This window comes from Oncorhynchus mykiss, chromosome 23 (genome assembly GCF_013265735.2).
Source record: "Oncorhynchus mykiss isolate Arlee chromosome 23, USDA_OmykA_1.1, whole genome shotgun sequence".
NCBI lineage: Eukaryota > Metazoa > Chordata > Actinopteri > Salmoniformes > Salmonidae > Oncorhynchus > Oncorhynchus mykiss.
Genome location: NC_048587.1, coordinates 49083242 through 49096152, shown reverse-complemented (window position 1 = coordinate 49096152; position 12911 = coordinate 49083242). Strand labels below are relative to the sequence as shown.

Below are 12911 nucleotides of genomic sequence, written 5' to 3'. Positions count from 1 at the left end.
AGAAAAGGTGACGGGGTGCCTGCCCACCTCTGCACAAACAGCATCCATCCTTAAACCTAGTGGTAATAATGTGTAAATTGGCCCTCTGTTCGACTGCCTCTCCTCTTCTCTTTGAGGGGGCTGACATCAAGGCCACCGTGGCCACCAGATCAAACACACAGGAAAACAGTTAGAAAGGGCAAGAGGATGAGGTGGTGGAGTGTGTAGGGAGGGATACAGAGGGAAGAGGGGGGATGGGGAGAGATTTGGATGATGAAGAAATAGTGAGTAGGGGAGAGAGGGATGAGGAGGGACAGAGAGAGGTAGATGGAGGGATTCAGAGGAAAGCACAATTATACCTGTTTGTTTAACCAATTTCCCCTTTTTTTCCTGTTCAGGAAAATTTGATTTGTTTTCGAATTCTTTGTGGTTCTGTGTAATCTGAGGGAAATATGTGTCTCGAATATGGCCATACATTTGGCAGGAGGTTAGGAAGTTACAACATTGCATGGGCAGTGTACACATAGCTTGTCTTCTCTTGAGAGCCAGGTCTGACTTTGGCGGCCTTTCTCAATAGGAAGGCTATGCCCACTGAGTCTGTACATAGTCAAAGATTTCCTTAATTTTGTGTCAGTCACAGTGGTCAGGTATTGTGTCACTGTGTACACTCAGTTTAGGGACAAATAGCATTCTAGTTTTCTACGTTTTTTTGTAAATTCTTTCCAATGTGTCACGCAAATATATTTGTGTTTTCTCATGATTTGGCTGGGTCTAATTGTGTTTCTGTTCTGGGGCTCTGTAGGGTCTGTTTGTGTTTGTGAACAGAGCCCCAAGACCAGCTTGCTTAGGGGGCTCTTCTCCAGGTTCATCTCTCTGTAGGTGATGGCTTTGTTATGGATGTTTTGGGAATCACTTCCATTTAGATTTTTGCAGAATTCTGCATGCAGTCTCAATTTGGTGTTTGTCCCATTTTGTGAATTCTTGGTTGGTGAGCAGATCCCAGACCTCACAACCATAAATGGCAATGGGTTCTATAACTGATTCAAGTATTTTTAGCCAGATCTTAATTGGTATGTAGAATTTGATGTTCCTTTTGATGGCATAGAAGGCCCTTCTTGCCTTGTTTCTCAGATCGTTCACAGCTTACCTGTGGCGCTGATGTTTAGGCCGAGGTATGTATAGTTTGTTGTGTGCTCTAGGGAAGGTATTCCCAAACTGGGGTACTATGTGCAATGCCGTTGGGGGTACGTCAAATAAAAATGTGACTCACATAAAACATTTTTTTTTTAAATAATAATAATTTTCTTCACATTTTCAAGCAGTCAATTTATATTTTCAAACGGGGCTATACATTATGGGTGATTTTCACTGCCAAAAATAAAATAAAACCATCTAGTGTTCAGTGAAATAACAACACAATGTCAAATACAGGTAGCCTAGTCAAATTATTAACATCCAATCACATTACCCGTTACTCTCTCTTGGGAATTCCACTAACGGTCCGAATGTAGCCAAACGTAGCTGCTGCTCATTCCGTTTGCTCAAAAATTGCTAAATGGTAAAAAAAATGTAAGGCCCGTGTCCATAGAGACACATACCAGCTCTACTGGTTACTGCTTCTACCAGAAGTACTACACCTGCACCTGTCGACGACACAAGTTGTTCTGCTTCCACGAGCACATCCAATGCTAGCATCAGTAATTATACATTTGTTGTTAGCCCAGCTAGTATGACAGTTGTGAATCTGATGCAGCCGAAGAGCTACTGCCCCTTACCAGGGAAAGCACCGAACAACAGACAGGGACGTTGGACCATTGAAGAGGCGCAAATATGATGAGAACTACATTGATTTGGGGTTCACTTATATTAAGGGGCTGAGTCACTGGCTTACTGGGGCTCTCTCATGCCGTCCCTGGAAGGGGTGCGTCACCTGAGTGGGTTGATTCACTGATGTGGTCATCCTGTCTGGGTTGGCGCCCCCCCCTTGGGTGGTGCCATGGCGGAGATCTTTGTGGGCTATACTCAGCCTTGTCTCAGGATGGTACGTTGGTGGTTGAAGATATCCCTCTAGTGGTGTGGGGGCTGTGCTTTGGCAAAGTGGGTGGGGTTATATCCTTCCTGTTTGGCCCTGTCCGGGGCTGTCCTCGGATGGGGCCACAGTGTCTCCTGACCCTTCCTGTCTCAGCCTCCAGTATTTATGCTGCAGTAGTTTATGTGTCGGGGGGCTAGGGTCAGTTTGTTATATCTGGAGTACTTCTCCTGTCCTAATCGGTGTCCTGTGTGAATCTAAGTGTGCGTTCTCTAATTCTCTCCTTCTCTCTTTCTAGGACCATGCCCCAGGACTACCTGACATGATGACTCCTTGCTGTCCCCAGTCCACCTGACCGTGCTGCTGCTCCAGTTTCAACTCTTCTGCCTTATTATTATTCGACCATGCTGGTCATTTATGAACATTTGAACATCTTGGCCATGTTCTGTTATAATCTCCACCGGCACAGCCAGAAGAGGACTGGCCACCCCACATAGCCTGGTTCCTCTCTAGGTTTCTTCCTAGGTTTTGGCCTTTCTAGGGAGTTTTTCCTAGCCACCGTGCTTCTACACCTGCATTGCTTGCTGTTTGGGGTTTTAGGCTGGGTTTCTGTACAGCACTTTGAGATATCAGCTGATGTACGAAGGGCTATATAAATACATTTGATTTGATGATTAGGAGTAGTGCCTTTCCTCAGCCACAGTGTGTTATATGTGCAAAATAACTATCTCACAACTCTATCTCACAATGAAACCTTCACTCTTGCTCAGACATTTAGAAACAAAACATATAGTTTTGAGTGAGAATTAAGATGACTTTCTAGTAGTAAGTATACAAGCAACAGATGCTATTACTAAGAAGGGTCTAGAAGCGTCTTATATGGTGAGCTACAGAGTGGCTAGGACAGGCAAGCCCCATGCTATTGTGGAGGACTTTTAATTCTTCCTGCTGCCGCAGATATGGCTGGGACAATGCTGGGGGAAAACGCCAACAAAAACTATACAGACAATATCTTCATCATCCAGCAGCGTTACAGCTGGATGAGTCAACAGTTGTGGCGGGCCTGGCACAGCTCCTGGTATATGTCCGTTACGTTTATGGGGGGTCAATTAAGGAAGACTTCCTCTTCTGCAAACCTCTGGAAATCAGGACAACAGGAGAGGATATTTTTTAAGTACTGGACAGCTTTGTGACATAAATGGACTTTGGTGGTTAAGATGTGTTGGTATCTGTACTGATGGCGCAAAAGCCATGACAGGGAGATATAGTGGAGAGGTAATACGCGTGCAAGCAGTTGCTCCCAACGCCACTTGGGTACACTGCAGCATCCTCCGAGAGGCTCTTGCTGCCAAGGGAATGCCTGACAGCTTGAAAGACGTTTTGGAAACTACAATGAAAATGGTTAACTTTATTAAAGCAAGGCCCCTGAACTCTCGTGTATTTTCTGCACTATGCAATGATATGGGCAGAAACCATGTAACGCTTTTACAACATACAGAAGTGTGCTGGTTATCAAGGGGAAAAGTATTGACACATTTTAAAAAATTGAGATACAAGCTTAAAGTTTCATTTTCACTTGTCTGACCGCTTGCTTGATGATTAGTTTCTCACACAACTGGCCTACCTGGGCAATGTTTTTTCACCTGAATGATCTGAATTTATGATTACAGGGACTCTCCACAACTGTATTCAATGTGCGGGACAAAATTGAGGCTATGAATAAAAAGTTGGAGCTCTTCTCTGTCTGCATTAACAAGGACAGTACAAGAGATCTTTCCATCATTGTATGATTGTTTTGTGTGCAAATGAACACAAGCTTACGGACAATGTCAAATGTGATATAGCAAAGCACCTGAGTGAGTTGGGTGCGCAAATATGCAGGAACTTTCTCAAAACAGATGACACAAACAACTGGATTCGTTATCCCTCTCATGCCCTGCCTCCAGTCCACTTACCGATATCTGAACAAGAGAGCCTCATCGAAATTGCAACAAGCTGTTCTGTGAAAATTGAATTTATTCAGAAGCCACAGCCAGATTTCTGGATTGGGCTGCACTCAGAGTATCCAGCCTTGGCAAATCGTGCTGTCAAGACACCGATGCTCTTTGCAACCATGTACCTATGTGAGAGTAGATTCTCGGCCCTCATGAGCATGAAAACTAAATACAGTCACAGACTGTGTGTGGAAAATGATTTAAGAATGAGACTTTACTCCAATACAACCCAACATTGCAGAGTTATGTGAATCATATCTGCACTCCCTCCTCATTAACCCGTCTTGAGTTATTCACATTTCTTCACTGAACAAATTATAAAACAAAGGTTTTATATGTAAGATGGTTAAATTTTTGATTATTATTTTTTTGGAACACAATTATTTTTGTCTTACTGAGATTTACTGTCAGGGCCCAGGTCTGACAGAATCTGTGCTGGAGATCTAGGTGCTGCTGTAGGCCATCCTTGGTTGGGGACAGAAGCACCAGATCATCAGCAAACAGTTGACATTTGACTTCAGATTCTAGTAGTGTGAGGATGGGTGCTGCATACTGTTTTAGTGCCCTCGCCAATTCGTTGATGTATATGTTGAAGAGGATGGGGCTTAACCTGCATTCCTGTTTCAGCCCCCGGCCCTGTGGAAAGAAATGTGTGTTTTTGCCAATTTTAACCGCACACTTGTTGTTTGTGTACATGGATATATAATGTAGTGTCTTTCTTCCACACTCAACACTTTCTTCCAAATAGACTTTAACCTCGTTTTTGTGTGTTTGTTTGTACATTGGGTTGTACAGGGTGAATACGTGGTCTGCCTTATGGTAATTTGGTAAAAACTCATTTTGACATTTGCTCAGTACATTGTTTTCGCTGAGGAAATGTATGAGTCTGCTTTTAATGATAATGCAGAGGATATTCCCAATTATGCATATCCCCCAGTAGTTATTGGGGTCAAATTCTTCTCCACTTTTGTGGATTGGGGTGAACAGTCCTTGGTTCCAAACATGAGGGGATATACCATAGATTAGGATGTTGTTAAAGAGTTTAAGTATAGCTAGCTGGAATTTGTGGTCTGTATATTTCATTATTTGATTTATGATACTATCAACCCCACAGGCCTTTTTGCATTGGAGGGTTTGTATTTTGTCCTGTAGTTCATTCAATGTAATTGGAGAATTCAGTGGGTTCTCATAGTCTTTAATAGTTTTTTACCTTTATTTAACTAGGCAAGTTAGTTGAGAACAAATTCTTATTTGCAATGGCGGCCTACACTGGCCAAACCCAGACAGTGCTGGGCCAATTGTGCTCCGCCCTATGTGACTCCCAATCACGGCCAGTTGTGATGCAGCCTGGATTCAAACCAGGGTGTATGTAGTGACACCTCTAGGACTGAGATGCAGTGCCTTAGACCGCTGCGCCACTCGGGAGCCATTGATTCTAAGATTTGTATTTGATCACATACATGTATTGGCTGTTTGTTCTTTGTTATAGGGCCAAAAAGATTGGAGAAGTGGTTTACCCATACATCTCCATTTTGGATAGACAACTCTTTGTGTTGTTGTTTGTTTATAGTTTTCCAATACTCCCAGAAGTGGTTAGATTCTATGGATTAATCAATTACATTGAGCTGATTTCTGACATGCTGTTCCTTCTTTTTCTGCAGTGTATTTCTGTATTGTTTTAGTGATTCACAGTAATGAAGGCAAGGACTCAGGTTTTCTGGGTCTCTATGTTTATGGTTGGACAGGTTTCTCAATTTCTTTCTTAGGTTTTTGCATTCTTCATCAAACCATTTGTCATGGTTGTTACTTTTATTAGGTTGTCTTGCTTGACATTTTTAGATTTGATAAGGAAGACTAGAGGTCAAATATACTGTTTAGGTTTTCTACTGCCAAGTTTACACTTTCACTATTACAGTGAAACATTTTGTCCAGGAAATTTTCTAGAACGGATTGAATTTTGTTGCCTAATTGTTTTTTTGGTAGATTTCCACACTATTTTTATTCCAGCAATAGCATTTCTTAATATGATTCAGTTAATTTGTCTTTGATGATTCAGGATTGAGCATAGCTCTGATCAAGTGTGATTTTGCTGTGATCTGATAGCGGTGTCAGTGGACTGACCCTGAACGCTCTAAGAGACTTTAGGTTGAGGTCAGTGATAAAGTCATCTACAGTACTACTGCCAAGAGATGAGTTATAGGTATACCTACCATAGGAGTCCCCTCGAAGCCTACCATTGACTGTGTACATACCCAGCGTCCAACAGAACTGCCGGAGTTGTGACCCGTTTTTGGTGGCTATGTTGTCGTAGTTGTGTCTAGGGGGCATATGGGGGAGGGAATGCTGTCACCTCCAGGTAAGTGTTTGTCCCCCTGTGTGCTGAGGGCTTCTTGTCCAGTTCTGGCATTTAGGTCGCCACAGACTAGTACATGTCGCTGAGCCTGGAAATTGTTGAGCTTCATCTCTAGGATGAAAAAACTGTACATTTGTCTCTGTTGAGATAACGTCCTTATTAATTTCTAGCCAGATATAAAATGTTCCTGTTTTTACAAATTTAATGGAGTGGGTTAGGTCTGCTCTATACCAAATTTGCATACCCCCTGAGGCTCTTCCCTGTTTCACACCTGGTAATTTGGTGGATGGGACTACCAGCTCTCTATAACCTAGAGGGCAACCAGTGGGTCCATCTCCTTTATACCATGTTTCTTGTAGAATGACAATGTCTGTATTTCCAATTTCTTTGAGTCCAGTTTCCTGCTCTTTAGGCCAAAGGCAGATGACCTCAGACCTTGTATATTCCAGGATGAGGTAGTAAAAGCTTTGTGTTCCATAGTGTCTAGTGTTGTTCTACATTAGATTGTGAGGTACAGTCTTGCGAAATGCTTGCAATCACCCTCTGTTTGGTGGCAGAGTGAAGTATTTTCGTGGTAGCAGGATGGAAATAACCACTTGTTTGCTGGGGAAAGTAGAAGAAGCTTTTTCAATGACTCCCTTGAGGGCTGTTGCCACCCTATCCTGCTGGCCCTCAGGTCATTTGTGCCTGTGTGAATTATGATGTGGCTGGAGGACCCTAGTCCGTCCTCTGACAACAGCTCCAGGACATGCCTAGTGTTTGGGCACCAGAGTTTAGCCACTTCGTATTTGGGAAAAAGTTTATCTTCTTGAATGTATTTGCCATTTGAGTCAATGAGGAGCACAATCTCTGGCTTTTGTGTGTCCTCAGTGGATAGGGGGGGGGGGGGGGGGGGGGGGGGGGGGGGGGGGGGGGGGGTGTCAGGAGGGCTATCGGGGGAGCTGACAAGAGGGCTGTTGGGAAGAGGTAGGGTCTGCTGGGTTGGTGGGTACTGTGTTGTCTGTCCCATTGAGGTATTGAGGTTGTGGTCCTGATCTGAGTTGGGCTGTTCTGCTGGCTTGTGTTTCCTGCTCTGTGTCACACTTCAGCTTTCTGACCTCGTCCTTCAGTGCCATGTGTGCTACTTTAAGTTCTCTCACGTCAGTCCGTAGAGCAGCCAGCTCTCTCAGACAGCCATCCAGCTCCACCTGCTGCCCTCCGGGTCTTGTTGGGGGGGGGGGGGGGGGGGGGCTCTGTGAATGTTTCCCTCTCAATGGTGGAGAGCAGTGCTGTTGTGGGACTTGGGTGTGTTCAATGCTGGGGGGGGGTCGGGGGTCATGCTGAGGGGGGTCATTCAGGTAATTTTGTCCAAGGTTTTAGGTATGGAATTTTGATTTGGATTGATGTTGAGGCAAAAAAATTTAAGTTGATCTACTTTCATCTATGTCTATATTTTTTTGCAGAAGAACTCTCTTACTCACTCTCTCCCTCCCTCTAGGAGATGAAGATATGTTCGGCCATTATCAATCTGTTCCTTCTGATCCCATCAGCTCCTCAGACTCTGGTCATGGAGTTTGAGGGCCATGCTCATAGAGGTACTCTCCCTGTCTCTTTCTCCCTCTGCTCCCCACCTATCTACCGGAGCAGTTCCAGGCCATCACGGTGAGGATGGCTGCACGCTGATGCACAGACACGGAGACACACACACACACACACACACACACACACACACACACACAATAGGACAAATATAAGCACCGACCTCATTATGATTAACATTATTATACACTCACACAGGCAAACTCACACAAATGCACCCTCCCTTACCCCGTGAGACTTCATGTAAATCTACCACTGACCGGCTAGTTTCAGCCATATTGCTTTCACCTATTCAATCCTTTCCAACAGCTACACTTTCTCACACCAGTGTGTCCACTGCTCTCTTTCCTCAGATCATCAGTATCATAGTGAACAACGAGAAGGGTTGGGCCAGTTAGGCCTTCCAGGAACAACACCGCACAGACAACATGGTCGCCATCAACTGGAAGGAGCCCAAGCTGCTGGCCTAAAGTCTGCTCAGCCACTGCAAGTATGTACTAAAAAACCCACACACCCTGATACTGCTGTAAATATGCATCATTTGCACTACCACTTCAGTATGAAACTGCCTGGGTTGGTCAATACTTCTAAGATCAAGATGCATCATTGACTGTCATCTATCTTTCATGTACATTTTTATTTTTTATACCTTTTGCATGCTCACACACTGTCAGTGTTCTACTCACTGTTTACTCACTGTTTACTCAACTTCAATGAGGTGGAGCTGCTGTTCCAGCTGCTGAGGGTGTTTACAGGTTGTTTCCTGTGCAACATGACCTTCCTAAAGGACCACATGGAGAAAGAGATCCCGAGGAACTACAGCATCGCTCGAACCCTCTTCTTCCAATGACCCACATTTCAACGACGAGCTCAAAGCCAAGGTAACCAACCAACCCACTCTTCCCTCTCTCTCTCTCTCACACACACGGACGTATGGGAACACAGCATCCTCTCAAATATTTTCACCCATACAAACACCGACATGGTAAAATAACATAATATTAAAAGCCCCAAAATGGAAATTAAACTTCCTAACCATGAGTGTTCCCTGCTGGACTGCAGTGTTTTAATTTCAGCGCCAGTCCCCCCCCCCCCCCCCCCCCCCCCCCCCCCCCCCCCCCCCCCCCCCCCCCCCATTACTTATGTTTCTCTTATACTTAGCTTCCTCTTAATTTTTCTCCTCGAGCGAAGAGCAGATGCTGTCCGTGTGTGTGCGCTAGTGCGAGTGTGTGTGTGTGTGTGTGTGTGTGTGTGTGTGTGTGTGTGTGTGTGTGTGCCTCAACTGACATATTCAATAATTGACTGAAGCATTTTCCTGGAAACAAGGTAGTATAGGGAGAAGACGTGTGCTGTGCAATAGCACTAGGCAGATGAGGTCTGTTTGGAAATTTCACTTCAACCTCCACACTCATAATGTGTGTCTCAAATGACACCCTATTCCCTTTATAGCACACTACATTTGAACAGGGTCCACAGGGCTCTTCACACAACGTTTCCAGTTTTGCATGGATTCCAGCCAGAGCACTAGCCTCTAATTCAACGGTAAGAAAACAGTCCGTGTCTGTAGATGAATCTGTTTTTCTTTTTTTTGTCGGGTTAAAGTTACTTTGTGAGGTTGTCAGATCTTTCCATGATGGAGTATGTTGTTCCTCCATAGCGTAAAGCTGTTGGTACTCTGCGATTTCCCTCAGGATCTCCTTAAGTATCCAGGTTGGCTCTTTACTGCAAGCAGTTGTTTTACAAAAAGATAACAATGAGTCTTTCCCACTATGACGACAGGTGTCTGTAGTACAGCCAGCTTGCACTCGCAGAATCCACACAAAACATGGAACACAAACTTGCAGTCCCAGCCATAAAGGCTAACCGCATCGCGGAATCCTTAGAAACAAAACTTTAGTTCTGAATTTATTTAATTTAATTTATATATATTCTGTTGCGTGCTCTGATGGCGTATGTTGCGTCATAAAGCCTCATCATGGCTTTATAAATGATTTGAAATACTCATATCCACTTACATCAACCATGAATAGCTGTTGTCTTTTCAACGAGGCAGTTATTGTAGTGGGGTTCTTGCAAAGTTCCCTCCTGGGATTTCACCTTCAGTCAGTTGTTTTCCTCAGCGCCTAAGTTTCAGTCTGTCTTCCTATTTTACTTCCTTTGTCCCTTATCAGTTCCCTGTCATTATTTAGTCATGATGTGAAGCAGCCTCAATCAGTGTAGTAGAGATAACTAAAGTAAGTCCACCAGGACTTCCCCTCCTCCACCCATCCCTCCATCTCCTCCTCCACTCCTCCCTATTCATGAGCTTCCTAAGACAAGCTTATCTGAGTGCTTCCCCAAATGTCTGACAATTATTGTTTTTCTCTCCGTGGATCGCTGCAGCCCCCCTCAAACCAAAGCCCAACCTTACCTCAGAGATGTGTCCTCTCCCTCTTGAGACTGAACTGTACATGGCTAGCAGTCTTATCCAGAGTAATGAACAGAGCTGTAAATCACATTGTCTTTTATCATCTGATTGTACTGTCATGTCGGCGATTAAAGGGACAGCGGGAGAGGGCAGAACACAAACACATCTATCTGAAACACACCAGAGACTAGGCCTTATTCTGCTCCTACAGCTAGGAATTCATACTTTTTACTTCGACAACAGCCTTAACAACTGAGTCACCTTTTTCGTTAATACATATTAGTCCAAAGGGTCTGCTCCGAGTCCAAATAATCTTTCTATCTCTTTCTTCTCTCCTCCCTCGCTCTCCCATTCTCCTTCTCCCTACTAAATAGAAAGCTTTATTCTACTATAATCAAATATGTTGGCTTTTCCTGTTCGTCTCCCAGGCACGTCAACTGTGTCGTCTAGGTATGAGGAGTTGGAGTGTCTGTATGCAGTGGTGGGTAAGGTAATCTACGAGGGACTCACCAACCATGAGAAGGCCACCAGCAGTGCTAACCCAACACAGCTGTTTGGTAAGACACCTACCAGTACCAACACTCTCTCTCTTTTACTTTCTCTGTTGGTCTCTCTCTTTCTGCCTTGCACTCAGTCACTCATGCTCTTTCTCAGTGTCTCTCTCTTCCTGCCTTGCACTCAGTCACTCATGCTCTTTCTCTGTCTCTCTCTTTCTGCCTTGCACTCAGTCACTCATGCTCTTTCTCTGTGTCTCTCTCAGGCACACTCATGCATGCACACTACCACACTATCTCTATCCAGCAATAAGATGAGTAGGTGTGTCGTTTAAATCTAAAGCAGTGGTCTATGCTGGGTGGGTTAACAGTTGGTGTGGTTACATGAAGGGTGCAGCACAGAATTCAATCTGTAGCGGGAAAGACAGATTTGTGTCTTTCACTACTTCTTCTGTTATCAGTTTTGTACCAGATGTCAGAAGTTTTTTCTGAAAAGCTTATTTTTGATAGAAGAGAATAAAGTCTCAATTTACACAGGTGGCATTATTTATTTCAGTAAGTGGGTCATGAAGTGACAAATGGCTGTTGGAGAACACTCTTACGTGAACACTATTTCATACCGTTTCCTGAAATGGCAACAGTGGTCAATAACTGCCTTCATACCCTTTCCTCTCCACGAGGGGTTCTGTTACACACACACACACACACCACTGAAATGATGAATGTGTCTTGCCGAGGGTGACATTTGACAATTTGTCTCCCCTCCCAAAAGCGGTGTAGAGAGAAATACGTAACTCATTTTCTTGACTCAGTCATTCGGTTAGATTTCCTCCAAAAATGACCTTGTAGTATAACTTCTCCTTACAAACAGACTGACTGTTTTTCCCTGTTTTACCAGCATGTGTTCGTGTGCATGTGCCAGGGTTCCTGTTAGCCGGTAACAGCTGGCTTTTGAACGATTTAAAAAATATATATATATATACAGTACCAGTCAAAAGTTTGGACACACCTACACATTCCAGGGTATTCTTTATTTTTACTATTTTCTACATTGTAGAATAATAGTGAATACATCAAAACTATGAAATAACACATGGAATCATGTAGTAACCAAAAAAGTGTTAAACAAATCAAACTATATTTTATATTTGAGATTCTTTAAAGTAGCCACCCCTTGCCTTGATGACACCTTTGCACACATTTGGCATTCTCTCAACCAGCTTCATGAGGTAGTCACCTGGAATTCGTTTCAGTTAACAGGTGTGCCTTGTTAAAAGTTATTTTGTGGAATTTCTTTCCTTATTAATGCGTTTGAGCCAATCAGTTGTGTTTTGACAAGGTAGGGTTGATATACAGAAGACAGCCCTATTTGGTATAAGACCAAGTCCACATTAAGCAAAGAGAAACGACAGTCCATCATTATTTAAAAACATGAAGGTCAGTCAATGCGGAAAATGTCAAGAACTTTCAACATTTCTTCAAGTGCAGACACAAAAATGAAACTGGCTCTCATGAGGACCGCCACAGGAAAGGAAGACCCAGAGTTACCTCTGCTGCAGAGGATAAGTTCATTAGCGTTACCAGCCTCAGAAAATCAGCAATTAACTGCACTTCAGATTGCAGCCCAAATAAATGCTTCACAGAGTCCAAGTAACAGACATCTCAACATCAACTGTTCAGAGGAGACTACGTGATTCAGGCCTTCGTGGTAGAGTTGCTGCAAAGAAACCACTACTAAAGGACATTAATAAGAAGAAGTGTCACGTTCGTTGAAATGAGGTGCAGCGTTGTAGGCGAACATCTTACTTTAATTCAAATGAACACCGAAAAACCAACAAAATACAAAACGAACATAAAGTTCTGCAGGCTACACAGCACCTATACAAAATCAAGATCCCACACCTGAAGGTGGGAAAAAGGGCTGCCTAAGTATGATCCCCAATCAGAGACAAGGATAAACAGCTGCCTCTGATTGGGAACCCTACTAGGCCAACAAAGAAATAGAAACATAGATTTTCCCACCCAAGTCACACCCTGACCCAACCGAATAGAGAATAAAAAGGCTCTCTAAGGTCAG

General features: G+C 43.7%; 1 pseudogene; it reads left to right on the top strand.

The window, feature by feature from the left end:
- LOC110503135 overlaps positions 1-12911 on the top strand; it is a 172971-nt pseudogene that overhangs the window by 42096 nt on the left and 117964 nt on the right.